General features: G+C 41.9%; 1 protein-coding gene across 1 annotated transcript in view; it reads left to right on the forward strand.

Moving 5' to 3' along the window:
• The first annotated feature begins 2,651 nt into the window (after nucleotides 1–2,651).
• Sertad2 (SERTA domain containing 2) overlaps nucleotides 2,652–16,842 on the forward strand; it is a 123,358-nt gene continuing 109,167 nt past the window's right edge. Inside the window, exons 1-2 of the mRNA XM_023720859.1 lie at nucleotides 2,652–2,750; nucleotides 2,896–3,423. The gene's annotated coding sequence lies outside the window, so the exon portion shown is untranslated. The remainder of the gene's footprint in view (nucleotides 2,751–2,895; nucleotides 3,424–16,842) is intronic.

The raw sequence follows: 16,842 nt of genomic DNA on the forward strand, positions 1-16,842 counted from the left end.
TTCAGTGGAATAAGTGCCTGCCTGGCAAGCGCAGGGCCCTGAGTTCTATCCCTGGTACTGCGCAAAAAAAAAAAAAAAAAAAAGAATAAGCAGTTCTCAAATCAAATTTATTTTAATTTCTTAATCACATACAATTTTAATGTTCATTCAAGGCATCTGAAAGCTTTGCTTTAAAAAAGCAGAAGTCCATGTAAAACTTAAAGAGACAGCAATTCAGCAGGCCTGAAAGCAGACCCAGAGATCTGGGCAGGCCTTCCCCAACACTTTAAGAAATGCTGGAGCAAGGAGAGATAGACCAGAAAGTGACACACAGCTGGGACTGGATCATGTCAATAGCCATTGACAAAGGGGACCTACTCTTTCCCCTCTGCCACAAGAGGCTAACTCTGGGTATTTGGAAATCCTCTGAAAGAAACTACTATTATTTAGACTCAAATTTTTTTTCCACATTTTTAGTACTCATCATAGTATGTACAGTAATAATCTCAATGGTTTCATTCACCTGGCCATACAGTGATCTCACAGTGAAAAAAAAAAAAATAGGGAAAGGGTTTTCCTAAACTGTATCAGTACATTCTTAAATGCAGTGCAGTAGCTTATGTTAGAAACGGAGCAAATTTTCACATGAGGGGTCTAGTTTGCTTAGCTTATCATAGTACTCTGGGTAGAGGTGTACTGTCCTCTTTCTGTGGATCCCTTATCTCGGAGGCAGGAAAATTGGCCTCCCTGCCCTGCTGCACAACTCCAAAGGACTTTCAGCACCCCGATGGTAACACAAACCCAAGCAGCTGAATGCTATAAGAAGTTTGTACCACTGCTCATTTTCATAACCGGACCGGACTACAGAAAGCATGGAGCAGGGCTAAAATTAGAAAGGGAAGTGGGGAAGCCTCCAGTGGTGGCCTACATATAGAATCCTAGCTACTCTGGAAGATGAGGAAGGATAGCAAACCTAGACCCAGCCTGGAAATTTAACAATATGGGAGACCCCATCTCAGACGGACAAACAAAAGAAACAAACAGGTCAGGGAAGGTAGCCCAGTGGTAGACGCCTGCCTAGCATGGGTGAGGTCCTCGTTCCAATTTTTAATGCAAGGTGGGTGTAGGGGGCGCAAGAGATGTCAGACTGTGTCACAATAAAGCCACGGTTAAGGATACAAATCCTAAAATGAAAAAAACTAAAAAACACCCCAATAGGATGAGTGTAAACCACTGTCTTTAGTATTTTTCATATGAATTCCAGACCACGGCAGGTTTCAGTTATCCACAAAGAAAAATCCAAAAAAACCTCTTGCCCACTTGAAGATCTGTAATTAATCCTCAGTCTCTTAAGTTGACATGTATGTGGGAAATGGACCTAGGGTGTTCTAAGGAGATGTGACTAGGAACGCAGTGTATGACTTGCCTTTCCTGGTGTCTTGACAGGAGTAATTGTTTTATGCCCCAAGAACGCATCTCACAGTAAAGAAAGGGGTTCTTGCCTGGATGTTTGCTTATTTGGGAGGGGCACCTCTATTGAAGTTTGGTGGTGACAGCAGTTACTTCCAAGTGCCAGTGCATGGAAAGGGTTAAGATCGGTGAACTGATTACTGGACAGTAGCCAAAGTATTGAGAAACGCCAGAGCTCCTGGGAATCAGCAGGGAGGAGAGCGAGTAGTGGGCGCGTCTGAGCACCACCGTCAGGGTTCAAGGTGAGCAAGTAGGAGAGAGCGTTACCGGAGGAAAGTAAGGTCCGTGCACGCATCGAAAAAGCAAAGGCCGTACAGCTTCGCTCACGCCGTCAAGGGCCTTTTGCAGAACTCAGTAAAGAAACGGTGTGTGCGCAGGAGCCGTTCCAACCCGTCCCTACCCCACCCTGACTTTCCCAGAAGAGGCAAGCTAGGGGGCCAACGCACTGCCAAGCCTCCCATCGCTGGCTTCCAGGCTCCTGGGATCCAGAGCACAGCCCCACCGGACTTCGCGCGGAGCTGACTGAAAGAGTGGTCCAAGTTTGGCTCTGACCCCTGCAAATCTGGTGGCCCCTGAGAGTGGGGTTTGGCCGTAGGGGCTCCCAGCAGAGGGTGAGCAGCAGCCGCCCGCAAGCGGAGTGAGGAGCCAGCCTCCGCGGCAGCCTCCTCCTCCCGCCGGCAGAGGAGCTCAGCCAGTCGCTATCGCTGTCACGCAGCCAGCAACGCGGCCCCCGCCCCCCGCGGCCCCAGCCCTCACACTGTTCCGTGCGTGACTGACCCGAGCCGGGCGGGCTGGAGAACCGCTCAGGGGAGGGCGAGGGGGTGTGGGCCCGCCCACTCGCGACAGCAGCCTTCTTTTCATTGGCCACTCGCTGACGTCTATCATCTCTATGCAGCGTTCGGATTGGCAGGAGTCGCACTTCTGGGGCGAGGAGGGGCAGAGTGACTCCGCCGGTCTTCGGCGCCTCGTCTTACCCCCTACCCCCTCTTCAACGTCCACCCACCTCTCCCCACCCCCACTGCATTCCCCCGCCCCGTTCGCGGCGGTGTCCTTAGAAGACTCATTGGGCCAGGGGCGAAGCCAGCCGTGGATCGAGCCGCGCCTCCATTGGCCGACATCCACGCCCGTCGGAGCGGCGAGCCTCGTCATTTGACAGCTCGGCTCTGCTCCCCGCCCTCCAACGCCTCGCCCTCCTAGTCACCTCCTCCCCTCCTTGCTCCCTCGGCCCTCGTACCCCGCCCGTCCCCGCCGCATCTCCCGGTCCAGCTGGGCGGGGACTGCCGTACGACTCTGTAAAGTCTGTGAGTCACTGCACAACCCATCAATCCAATTAAAGGTCTTGAGCGAGCGGAGCCGGCGGTGCTGCGGCCCGCAGCCGCTCGCCCCGTCGCGGCCGCCCCTGCTCGCAGTGCCCCTCTGATCCATGGCTGTCTGTACTTGTTACAGTGTAACATCCTCCTCCTCCACCTCCTCCGCCTCCTCCTCGTCGTCGTCGTCGTCGTCCTCCTCCTCCTCGGGAGCCGCGGCAACTTCCCCTCAGCCAGCCTCCTCTGCCTGGGGACTGCAAAGGCATGGGATAGACCCAGAGCCACTTCTCGCCGCCTCCCCTCCAGCCTTCGCTCAGTTTCGCCCCTTTAAATTAAAGTCCGGTCCTCGCTCTTCGTCCTTTTAGAGGTTTATTGATCAGTCTGTCATTTCCCCTGATTTCCTTCTCCCTCCTCGGGGCAGGGGTCCTAGGGACCGGTGTGCTTATGCTAGGGAGGGGCTCTCCGCTACCCCACCCCCTCTGCGCCGCCTCTCCCCCTCCGGCCGTGCCTCGGTTTCCCCATTCCTCTCTGCTTCCACGCGTGGAACTCACCGTCCTGCACGCGAGTGACGTACCGACACCCCCGCCCACAGCCCAGACGTCCCCTCCCTGGCTGCCAGCCCGACCCGTCTCGGAGCTGGACCGGGTGCCGACTTCTTCGCAGAAGGGTGAGTACCGTAAAGGTGGGGTTTTTTGGGGCGGAGGGTGGGAGGCAGGGGGCTGAAAATAATGTGGTAGCCAGCCCACTTTTGGAGAGGAAGGGGTTAGGTTGTGGGCTAGGGGTTCCCGGGTCCGGCGTGGATTTGAGGTGGCGACTCCCTCTTTCCCTCTCCCTCCTTCCCTTGCTCCTTTTTCTTCCGCCCTCGACTTCTTATCCACCAGCCTTGCCTGTATTTCTAGGTATTGCCAGATTAACCCGGTCGGGGCATTCGGAATGATGGTACTATAATTGTGATGGCATGCTTTCTGTCTTTAGGGTGCCTAGTGAGTGGCAATGGCCAGCATTGTGAGCTGATAGACTCTGTGACCTGCAAAAAGTGTAAAATGTCTAATGGGTACATTTTCCTCTAAATCAAAGTTAACTTTTATTCAATAAAGGCAACGCAAAAGGTATTTTTAATTTGAATGCATGGTGATAGAGGCAGGGTAGACAGGTTGCCTAGTGGCATCCCTTAGTGTGTTTATATTACAATCATTTTATGAGTTCTCTTTTGACAAAATATGAAACCGGCATTAAAGGTTATGAAGTCTGTGAACCTGTTGGAAAAAAGCAAGGTAAGATGGAAATCCAGCTTGACACTTCCACAGCTCACCTGTGTTCTAGGTAGGCATTACAACACAGAATTTCGTATTTCTTCGTCAGTGGACACAGTGCAGAGTGTTAAGGATATAAGAGGAATAAGGATTGTTTCTTTTAATATTCATCTTTTGGACACTTGATGACTGTTTAAACAGTGTTAGTGTACAGAATTTTGCAAGATTACTAATTTGCTTTCTTGGTTGTCATTAACCCACAGGTACAAATACCCCCCCCACACACACATGTGCTTTATGAGAAGCATATGCATCTGCAATATTTAGTTTGAGATAAAAGTAAAAATTATGAGAAATAATTACTCTGAATTGGCTTCTGGGGTTGCTGTTTAAAATTCAGCCTTTTAAAATTGGTACTACTCATTTTGAATTAAGTTCTGGGCTAGTTGTCCACAAGATTCAAATTAGGCCAAACCAAACATGTTTTGAAATATTAAAGTACTGGAAAGGCCTTTTAGTAGTTCATTTTCTCCTTTTCTTTCATACTAACCAGAATAAGTTGTTACTAAATTTAATTTTAAAGAATACACTGTTCCCTTACTGAAATCTGCCAAATTGCTACAGCAAAGATTTCTTTTTAAAGAGCAGAAATGTTTATGATCTGTCCAAAGTAGTAAAGTTGAAAAGTGACCTAAAGGTAGGTGCCAACTGAAGGAAATGCTTGTCATGGGCCCCCCAGACTCCCAAGCCTTTTGGCATTGTTTAATAAATTTCGTCGTGTGATTTTTTTCCAGGAAGGTAAGACCCTTGAATCATTGAAAGGCCGCCTAGCACAGGGGAGGCACGCTGCCTGAATTCGAATCTTGCCATCCATCCTGGCTCTGTGACCTTGGGCAAGTTTTTAACTTCGCTTATCTTGATTTTGTCCTGTAAATGAGAGGGAGAAAAGGATTAGTGAGTGTGCAGGGCACTGCGTTAGTTGTCTGTCATCATCACCATGCTTAGAGAGGTTGTCTTGGATGGTGGTTAAGAGCGGAGAGGTCTGGAACCAGATTCTGTAGTTTCAAGACCCACCATTTTCTCTTGTCATCTCTGTGACCGTGGCCAGTTTAACCTTATATTCTTCATCTGTAAAATGGGAAAATAGTTCCCTTCTTATCAGGGCTAGAGTGAGGACAGAAAGAGTTACTGTGTGCAAAGATTTTGAATACTGATTGGTGCTCCTTTCCAAGTGTAGTTCTGTGAATGACTATTCTTTTTAGAAGTGTGTGTGTGTGTGTGTGTGTGTGTGTGTGTGTGTGTTTATTTGATGATAAGGAATCACAGGCCAGGCAGGGTTGCACATTCCTGTAATTTCAGCTTGTCAGGAGGCTGAGGCAGGACAAGGACAAATTTGAAGCCAAATTGGATAACTTAGTGACACTTGCTTTCAAAATAGAATAAAAGAAAGGCCTGGGGTTATAGCTTAGTTGTACAGCACTTGCCTAGCATATGTAAGGTCCTGGGTTCAGTCAGTCCTCAGTTGGCATTTACATTTAGGTCACTTTCCAACTTTACTGCTTGGGACTGATCCTATACATTTCTGCTGAAACAGCTGGATCTCTATGAGTCCGATCTGCGTGGTGAGACCCTGTACCAAATACATAAAACACACACACACAGACACCCCGAAAATCATCGCCATTAATAAATAACCAGGATTTGTATCAATATGCCTGTTGTTTCAATGAAAGTTTATGTGAGCCCTTAAGAAATTTAGTTGTTGGATGCATTGAGTTGACCAGTCTTTCATTTAAACTTGCACAATAAAATGTACAGGCCTCTGTTATGGTATATATCATACTTTGCTGTTTTCTATGGCTTTCTCTGCTACTAATCAGAAAGCTCTGTGAGTATAACCAGAGTCTTTCAATTATGGGTTTATCTCCAGTGCCTAGCAGAGTACCTGGCACATGAAGAACCTTAATGAATGCTTCAGTAAGTAATTAAACAATGTCATTGTCACACAATATCAGCTTCTCTTATTTGTGAGCAGTTACATGCACATTGTAAGTGGTATAAGACAGGTGTGGTGGCACATGCCTATAATGACAGATACTTGGGAGGCTGATGCAGGAGGATTACAAATTTGAGACTAGCTTAGGCAGATTTGCCAGACTTTGGAAATGAAATATAAAAAGGACTGGGTGTGTGAATTAGCACCTCCTGGGTTTCTCTGCCCAACAAAAAAAAAAGTGATATTACAGAGAATACAATTTTTTGCATTATGGAATCTTTGCTCTCAATTATTATTTGTAAGCTGGAGAATAAATGATTTATAATACAGCTACCTGTTAAGTGATTTTTCATTTTGAAGATTAAATGAAAATAGTCTGAAAAGTACATCTAATATCTTTGTTACCTGTTTTTTTTTTGTTTTTTTTTTTTTTAATTTGTTGGTTTTGTACCAGGGATTGAACTCATGACCTTGCACTTGCCATGTAAGCACTTATGCCACTGAGCTATATCCCTGGCACCCTGTTCAGTTTTCAGTCATATCTTAAAAACAAACAAACAACAACAAAACCACACCAGGGTCTCACTGTGCAGTTCAGACTGGCCTTAAACTCACTCTGTAACTCAAGCTGGCCTCAAACTACTCCTGCCTCAGGCTTCCAAGGGTTGGAATTAAAGGCCGGCACCACCATGCCGAGCTAATCATATAAGACTTTTTAACTCCCAAACTTTGTCATTAATTTAAATATCATTGTTTATATAATTAATTCAGTATCTTAAATCATAACTTGACCTTCTTTGATTCAGAATTCAAAATTCTGTCAACCCTAATGCTGTAAAATAAAATGACATCATTTTCTTAAGGTCCATAGTTTTATTTCTTAAGAATAAAAATCTCTTGAACAGTCTTAAGAAATAATTAGCTATTTAAACAGATACAGTAAATAGAATGGTAGCAATAATACAGGAGGTATATGCAATCAGTCAATAGAATGCATAACTTCACACACATAATATGTTTTTTTAAATAAGGAAAATTGATGGGGCCCAGCACCTGCTTCATTTGTAGGATCTATATGTTTTTACTTGTTAGTAAAGCTCAGTTTAATTATTGTGTGCACTGAAGTTATAAAATGCAGGAATTATCTTTAATGCAAGAAGTATCCTCAGTAACAAAATCTGAATTCTGCTCTAAAGTGTTATAATATCCCATAACTTTGTTAAAACTTTTCAAATATATAAACTGTCTGCTATGATGTGGGTAATTTTGTGTACTTAATTCCTTCATTAACCAAATCATGTTGTGGAGTTAAGTTAAATACATTACATCTGCATTGGCTAAGCAATTACTTTTTAGAGGGCCATGGAGACAGCTCAGCAGACTAAGCATCTGCTTAGGCAAGCGTAGGGACCTGCGTTCAATACCTGGCACCACAGGCCAGTCCAGCCTCACCCCTGGAGGTGCTGAGCTGGCCACTGAGGCTGGCTGTGGTGGCGCAGGCCTGTCATTCCAGCACTGGGGAGGCTGAAAGCAGGAGGATCACTATGAGTCTGAGCTGCATAGTAAGACCCTGTACCAAATACATCAAAAAAAATACTTTTTAGAAAAGTGCCCTCTTTTGGTTGATATACTTTTAAAGCAATTAATATAAAACAAGTTAAAAATAAGTTTATACACTTAGAAACAATGCTTTTGTCTGGTCTGTAAAATGGGAAGTCTCTTGTTTTTCACTCGACACAGTTAGCTTGACACCATTTCCTTGGCTTGCATTTCTTTCATTTAGCTTGTGTGTGTGTGTGTGTGTGTGTGTGTGTGTAAAACATTTGGCTATTAGTGTTTTACAGACATATACAGAGTTAGCACCTTCTCCCCCATAAGACTGCATCTGTGTTGCCCACGGGGTTGGTCCCTGAACTTCGGCACTCTAGCAGTCTTTTCGGCTTTAGCCTCCTTGCATTAAAGGACTACAAGTGAGTGCCGCTGTGCCTGGCTAGTGTTCCTAACTTTTAAAGAATGCAGTATTGTGAGGAATTATTTGGAAAGAAGAGCAGAAATAATCTTTAGGCTTGTGACATCTGTGTTTATCGTTTAGTAGGACAGTGGATAGCTGTCCACTCCACTGGTCATCAGAAGGAGAGAAAAATGAACCTACTAACAGTTAAGATCCGGGGGGTCTCACTCTGATGGGTACCTGACCTTGAGCATTACACTTAACCTCCTTGCTCTCTTTTCTTTATCTTGACAATGGGAAGAGGAAAGGCAGTTACCCTGCCCTCACAGAGGAAGTTAAAGTGATAAGCTGTAATTGCTTTCAAAAAGCATTTAAGAAGGACCAAGTTGGAGTAAATACAAAGTAAACTTTAGCATTTAGTGGTGTGTATTTGTTCATTATTATGTAAAAATTGTGACCTTTTGGGGGGCTTTATCTAAAGGGCATATTTTCTTTTGATTTTAGATTTGAAGAGACTTGTTACTGGTATGTTCATAAAAATGTGTATGGTACTTTTTAAGGAATCAAGGAACTTAGTTGAATGGGGTTCTAAATATTAAGCCTGAGTTTGGGGGTGCATCCTGGGTTAGAGCAGATGTTGATATTTGAAGAACAAACTTCAGGTATCTAGGAGATAAAACATTTTAATTTGAAGTTTGAAAAAGTTGTACTATAGGAAAAAAATGTGCAGACTTAGCAAATTCCATTAGAAGTATACTAAAATAGAAATATTAATTGTATCATTTAAAATGTGAGAGAATTGCTTGACCATAGGACATCTCTTATTTTATATCTTAAGTACAATGAAATATGTACATTTCAGAATAAAGTGGGTTGGAGGATTTAATTTATCCCCATTACATTTTTTATTTAGGATGGCCGGTGAAGGTATATGCAGAAGGGCTGCATTTTAAGAAGTTAGGTTTTTTTTTTCCCCTTTGTTCCTAAAAATGAACTGGAAGTCTTAAAATTTAAAAGTCTAAGAATGGAGTTAGTACAAATGCCTTTGAATTTACTTTTTCTTTGGTGGAACTGGGGATTGAACTCAGGCCCTTGTGCTTGCCAGGGAAGCACTTAGCCCACTGAGCCATCTCCCTGGGCTCCTTGAATTTCTTTCTGATTCAGCTTTACTTCCCAAGTCCAAGGCCAGGAACGAATCAGTAAATCTCTGTGGACCTTACTTTTGTATTGCTGCATCAGATAATACTTATGTTATTTTTCTCTCCTTTTGATCGCTAATACCATATGTAGCTATCCACTAAATTTACTTCTCTGACTTACCTTTATTTCACTGATTATTAGAATGATCACAACTTCATGATGTTACTCACTTTTTTTAAAGTGTAAGTGAAATTCTAGTGTACTCAGAATAAGACCTATGTAAGTAAAACATACAAAGACATTATTTATTCTAACTAATATTAAAGATAATGATAGTGATGCTGAAATACGAGGTTTGCAAGCACAAAGTAAATTGTGTGTTTGTGTGTGTGTGTGCGTGTGTGTGCACTTGCACTGGAGATTGAACTGAGGACTTTGCACACGCCAAGTGCGCACCTTTTACCACGGAACTACAACCCCAAACTGCAGAAAGTAACTTTAAAAAAAATATTGTCCTTTTGTCCTTACTGCTCAGTAGTCAACCAGCTGAAACCAATTTTATTTTCTCTTCATTTTCAAATTTAAAAGTACATTGATATGTATGCTTTATGTAGTGGTATTTACTGTATGACTTTTCAGCAAAATGATCCAAATAGTCCACCTTTCCTTTTATTTATTTATATTGTATGTTTCACGCCTTCTTTCCTTTATTCTAGCACTGTTTCTCAGTTTTCTTAGTATTTCCATACAAGTTTGTCTTTTCTTTCAGTGTGACAATTTTTATTTTACTCTGCCTTTTCAAGAATAAAGAGGATCTTAGCAGTATTTTTTCCTTACCTTCCTGCATTTGCCTTTGTGAAAAGTATGGAATACAGCTTAGATTTATTTCGATCTGCTCTATGAGACTGATGGTGTCTTGGTAACTCTTCTTGTTGCTGAGGCAAAATACCCAAAGTTACAGGAGAACAGGTTTATTGTTGTTCACAGTTGGCAGAGGTTTCAGTTCAGAGTCGGCTGGCTCCGAGGCAGGTTGGCTTGGCAGAGGGGCGTCACAGAGCAGAAACAGTTCATGGCAAAGCAGGGCAGGCAGAAAGCAGCAAGCAACAAGCAGTGACAAGAGCCCTCTTTCTGTTCCTTGTATTTTATCCAGGCTACTCACCCTTAGGGAAGGTAGTACTCACATCCAGGATGGGACACCCTTAATTGTACCCAGAGTGATTCCAACCAATCAGTTTACTAGGTGATTACATGCCCGGGATCCCACCGTCACACACTCCAGATCCAGCCGTCTCTGAAAAGCCCTACCTGTGACCTCATGGGACGTTGGGGGAACATTAGACACAAGCCATAACAGATGGATATGTAAGATAGTGACAAGGGAAACGTGTAGAATGTTTATTATTTATTGATTTTCCATTAACCTGTTTTATGGGGAAGACTGTCCTCATTGTCTTAAAATGTCTCAGAGAGTTAGTTTTCGTTTTACTCTATGCCAGGTTCCCTGCGAGCTTTGGAGACGTGTTTGTGTGATGACCATTGCTACCTGAATGTCGCATACATCTAAAGAGATGTATGTTTTGTTTTGCTTTGTTTTTTTAACTTTTTAAACCCAGACTTTGAACCTCAGACAGGTCTGCTGTGAGATTTTCTAGGGCTCACCATTGTTGCAGGATTAATGGTCTCTGGTGAAATAACTATCAGTTTTATTCTTTTCTATGATTTCCACTCAAAAGATATCCCTTTGGGTTAACTTTGGTTTTAATTTTAAGTGTTCTTTTAAACCAGAAAATCAGGGTGTGGAAGCAAAACAGTTTTCCTTTTCTTTGTGGTGCTGGGGATGGAACCTCATATGCATGGTAAACAAAGATCCCACTACTGATCTCTGACTCCATTTCTGAATATGTATTTTTAAACAAAAAAGGAGTTCTAAATCCCAAAACAAAACTCTCCTCCAGTGGACAATTTTTTTTTCTTTCTGTATTTAGGACAGGGTCTACAGGGTCTCACAACGTGGATTGGACTCATTTTGAGCATCCTGTTTTCAGCCTCCCAAGTGCTGGGATTACAGACACATTCCATCATGCCCAATCTCAACTGCCATCTCAGCATGCCCCAGGGGCGGGGTTGGCAGGGCAGGATGGGGATCAAACCCTGACTGCTACGCTCTGCCTAAAGCAAGCACTTTAGTCCTCTGAGATATCAGGCCGGCCCTTCGAGTGGATAATTTTTATTTAAAATTGAGTTGAAATACTAAAACAATAATGTCAGTATTTTACAACATCGTGAATCTTTACTTTGTGAATCCTAGAAAACATTACAGTAAACAGGGCCTAAGGTTTTCTTTGCACTTTTTAAGTTGTTTTCTCGCGCTGGCCAAATAGCTCAGAGTACTAAAGTGCCTGCAAGCAGGTACAGGGCCTAGGGTTCAGTCCATCGGGCCTGCTGTGTTGGCTCCTCCCCCAGGGCACGCTGAGACAGCAATTGAGACTGGGTGTGGTTGTGCCCACCTGTAATCCCAGCTCTTGGGAGGCTGTAAACAGGTGGATCACTCTGAGTCCAATCTAGTAGTGAGACCCTTAACACCCTGTAGACCCTTACCTAAAATATAGAAAAAAAAAAGATACCTTTCTGTTACATAGATCTTGCTTTATCTTGGTCTTAACCATCCAGCAGAAAAGTATAAAAACGAGGTATAAAAAGTAATGCTGAGCTGTAAAAGCCTCATGTGAACAACTTCTGATATTGCCAGTCATGTGGATAACCCACTACTATTATGGACTACTGGACTATATTGGATAACTTTGCTGAATGCATGCACCTACAATATATGAATGGCAATGAAATACCCATTTCTGACAAAAGTAAACAAAAAAGGGGATATAAATGAAGGACCATTTTGTAGTGAAAAAAAATACTTTATATGCAAAATAGCATAGATGTACAGCTACTTTCTCTTAGTTCAATGAGAAGAAAGATTTGAACTAATAGTGTTTAGACAAGATATCATGTCTGCATCTTGTACTATGAATAACTACTACGAAGACAACAATATGCAGTGTATTATTGTAACTGTCCTACTAACCTGTTTTGAAACTATCTCATTGCTACTTCTTTCTCAATAAAATTAATTAAAAAAAAAAGTTGTTCTCTCTTGTCACTGTTTTCTTTGTGATGGAGTGTGAGAAAAAAATGGTAGCGTAGAAAGTTGCCCAGTGGGCCTATACTCGTCTTGGCTACCAAAGAACCAAAAGAAAAATTTTCTTTGTCCAGTGTACTGTAAGAACTAAGTTTTGTTCCAGTGATTATATTTATGTTTTCCACTTCATTTCATTTCCACTTTAAATATTAAGGGGGATACACCACAGTTTTAATGCAGTGTAAATAGCTTTAATAAAATATGATGATTTTTATAAATAATGTGGTGATTTACATGAATTATTTTACATTTATTCATAAATATTTGATTCCTGTCCCAAGTGCTTGGGAGTCCATAGTTCAGTTGGAAACAAAAGATCCTATATGAAAATTAAGTCTCTCGTATTGGACAGTATGTGATTTAGCATGCCGGAAGCCCAGTGGAGGCACTAGGGTCAGCCATGTCCTAAGTTAGGGGGAACTGCCTTTTAGGTGTGCTAGGTGGCCTTCCTGGGAGTCCATCCTTCCTTTTAATTGTGAGCAAAGCTGGTCAGCAGCCTTCTTTGTGCCTTAGACACCTACAGGTAGACTGCTTCTCTTGTAGGTACTGTAGTGGCTCAGCAGGGAGGGGAGGAGAAGAGGACAGAGCAGACATGCTGACCATTTATTATATTCACTGTCCCCTTGTGAAGCAGAAACTGCACCTAACAGTAGAGTATGTGGAGGCAGTGTGGCTGTTTCAGGTTGCTGAGGGGAAAAATGCCATAGTTTTGGGAAGCCTGAGAAATCAGTGAGGGCTCATGAACAAGAAGAGTTCCCTGGAAAATGGAGAAGACACTGGGAAGAGAAGAAAGAACCGTGGAGATAGAGGCTCTGGAGAGCCCTTGCTGAAGAACCCTTCTCTGTCAGTTTTGCTTGCGGACTGCATTACGGACATACTCTGGATCTAATATGGCAAATTCAAGAAGTCTGTGTGATTGTTGTTATACTCTATGCAGGTATAATCTTTCTAAATTTTTTTGCTTTGGAATTCGCTGAAATTCCTACTGTGTGTTATGTTTAAATTCTCATAACTTTTTTTCCCCACTTTTCTGGGTATTTGTAAATGTTAAGATTTTCTTTGTTTTTAGATTATATATGTTTGTTTATTTGGATCAGCATCTAAGGAATATATACTTGTCTCAGATTTAAATTTTGAGGGTAGGAGGGTCAAGAATCTAAAGCCTCAACATTTGTTTTATCTGTTAATGAAGATATTTGGATACTCTCTGGAGACTTAAAAAAAAATTCTATGAAGAGTTTCTTTCCCTGAAAATTGTATCTCTAGGCCCAGCCAGATAGCTCAGTGGATTAAAGCATCTGCTTAGACAGATGCAGGGACAGGGCTTAGGCAGATCCCCTGCCAGCCATGCAGGCCCTGTCCCCGGGGCGCACTGAAACAGTGATTGAGACTGGCTGTGGTGGTGCATGCCTGTAATCCAGGTGCTTGGGACGCTGAAAAACAGGAAGGATCACTCCAAGTCGAATCTGTGTAGTGAGACCCTGTAGACTCTATAGACCCTGTACTAAATACATAAAAGAAAAAACGCAAAAAACTGCATCCTTACCATAGCTATCACTCAGTCCATTGATGCAGAAGGCCCCAAAGGCAGAGAGCCTTCCGCACACAAGAGGCTGAGCAAGAGGATCATGAATTCAAGGTCAGCCTGGACTGCATAGGGAGACCCTGTCTCAAAAGAAACAAATAAGACCAGAAGACCATGAAGGATAGCTGCTTGAATGCTCTTGATTGCCACAATGGTATATAGACATATATAAAGGGTATACACATATATCAAAACTTACCAAGGTGTATGCATTTATTGTGTATCAGTAAAACTTTTGTGAAAGCTGCCTAAGTTGTAAGATATATTTTCAAGATAAAATCTCTCTTATAAGAATCATATTTTTAAATTTGGCCATTTATTTTCATTTCTCTATTTTATCGTTATTCACCTATATCACATATCCTAGACCGTCATCATACATTTCAAGTAAGAAAGACAAGTAGAACTATAGAATCCCATTTTCTGGGTAAAATTTAAATACTGGACTATAGAGAGCTTTGTTTCATATGTAATACTAACTGGATTATCTTTAAGTAATTTCCACAAATTTGAATTTAGAGAATTGGAGTTGTGTTTAAAGGAATACTTTGATTATGAATTTTCTTTGACATGGGGTAAAGAACTTGATTTTTTAATAAGACCTTCTCTTTTATTTATTTTGTATTTTAGGGAAGGGTCTACAGGGTGTTGAGGGTCTCACTACTAGATGATACTCATAGTGATTGCCTGTTTACTGCCTCCTAAGAGCTGGGATTACAGGTGTGCACCACCACCACACTCAGTCTCAATTGCTGTCTCAGCCCACCCCCGGGGCGGGGTCTGGGATCGAACTGCCAGCCCCTGCGTCTGCCTAAACAGGCACTGTAATCCACTGAGCTATTTGGCTGGCCCAAGACCTTTTTATTTTTTACTTTTTGGTGGTACCAGGGATCGAACTAGGGACCTTGAGCTTGCCAGGCAAGCACTTATTCCACTGAGCTATCTCTCCAGCCTCCAGCCTTTTCTTTTAAATGAGGTTAAATAACGTAATGCTTTTCCTTAAATATTTTTTCCTTTTTTTTTGGGGGGGGGTGTCTTTATAAATTAACTTTTGAGATGTTGGGACCACAGATGTTAAGATAGATTTGATAAGGGAAGAATTAAGTCTGTTCTGTTCTTTTTGTCTCTGTGGTCTTTGGGCATGGTATCGAAATTTAATACAAATTTAAGTGATGGTTTAATATTAAATATTACTTATATTATCCAATGCATATTTTAGGTAAATTCCTTTATTATTGGAATTAATGTCTGTGTTTAGTATAATGCATTGATAGTGGTTTTGTTTTTCAGTACTGGCGACTGAAACCAGGGCCTTCACACTGAGCCACTTCCCCAGCCGCTTTTTGACAAGGTCACTAGTTGCCTTGCTACGTCACCAAGTTGCCTCGGCTGGGCTTGTTCTTGTGATCCTCCTGGCTCAGCCTCCCAAAGTGGTTAGGTTACATGTGTGCACTACCATGCCTGGCTAACACTGACCACTTTTCACGAATGAAAAATAGACTAGAGAAATTATCTAAGTTGTATTTTTGGTTTGTGACTATCAGAATTTTTTTTGCGGTACCGGGGATTGAACTCAGAACCCTGCACTTGCCAGGCAAGTGCTTATTCTACTGAGCTATCTCCCTAGCCCCTATCAGAATATTAATGAGCTGTGGTTTTAAAATTCAAGCTGGGACCTGGGGAGATAATTCAGTAGAATAAGTACTTGCCTGGCAAGTGCAGATTCCTGAGTTCAATCCCTGGTACCGAAAAAAAAAAAAAAAAAAAAATTTAAAAAATAATAACTTAATCATATTTTATAACCAAAAAAAAAAAAAACAAAACCCTCAAGCAGTTTCTACCATATAAGCAGGATACATTAGAATTACCGATGTCTAGGCCAGCAACTCAGGGGTGAGATCCTGACTTTAGTACTTTTAGAAGTACTTGGTACAGAAAATAAAAAGTGTATATAGAAAGGCCAGGCCATTTTAATGCATAACCATGCTATACAGTGCTGACTTCCATACCATGTTCCCCTGTACTCAGAATTTCAAATATGGGGAAAAACTGAAAGATTAATTCAACAGACACCTCTATTCTTCCACCTTGTTCAGTAACCTTTTGTCGTATTTGCTTTATGACTTGCTGTCTCCCTCTTTCTCTGTATATATACTTTTTTTTCCTGTACCAAGTAAAAGTAAGTTTCAGGTGGCAAGGTTCACCATTAGAGCCATGATGTATCAGTGTATGTCTCCTGAGAATAAGGACGTCCTCCTACATGACCACAATATCACTATCACATCTCAAGACAATTAATAATGACTTGGAATGTTTTTCAGTAGTTTACTTCCATTTACTAAGGCACAGAAATCCATATTTTGCAGATTAAATGCAAGATAAATGAAATGAGAAATTCTATAGACTATAAAAATCTGGGAACTTTTGCTAAAGATTTGTTTCTGTTCTGTTTCCAAGGAAGGTCACTACTCTTTTTCTTATGGATGATGAAGATGAGTTTTTCTAGTTCCAACATCTCGTGATTATTTCACCAGGAGAAATATTGATCAAAGTCCATGCCATAGGGTGAGTTAAACTGACTGAAACTTAGTGAAAAAGCTCAGTTTCAAGCCAGACTATGTTGGCTGTGTCACTTGCTCCTGGGAACACTGGAAAACTTAAATTCTTGTGTCAGGATCCTTTCAAAAACTGTTCTCAAACTCATTGAGTCACTGGACTCTTCAGGAAATTTATTATTCCATAATGGATTCAGAGGTAAGGCAGACTCCAGGCTTGATCTACCCTGTAGCTCAAGGGCATCTTTCTGTCAGTCCCACTACTTGTTGGCCTCAGCTTCTGTTTTGGCTCCTTCCTGCAGCTGGTTCACAGTCTTTTTTTTTTTTTTTCTTCAAAGTTTTATTGATAAACAGATAGCAATGAGACAGTTTCAAATCAAATCGGAAGTACAGTTTCAACAAATAATACA

Source organism: Octodon degus, unplaced genomic scaffold, assembly GCF_000260255.1.
Source record: "Octodon degus isolate 3935 unplaced genomic scaffold, OctDeg1.0 scaffold00078, whole genome shotgun sequence".
In the NCBI taxonomy this organism is placed as follows: Eukaryota; Metazoa; Chordata; class Mammalia; order Rodentia; family Octodontidae; genus Octodon; species Octodon degus.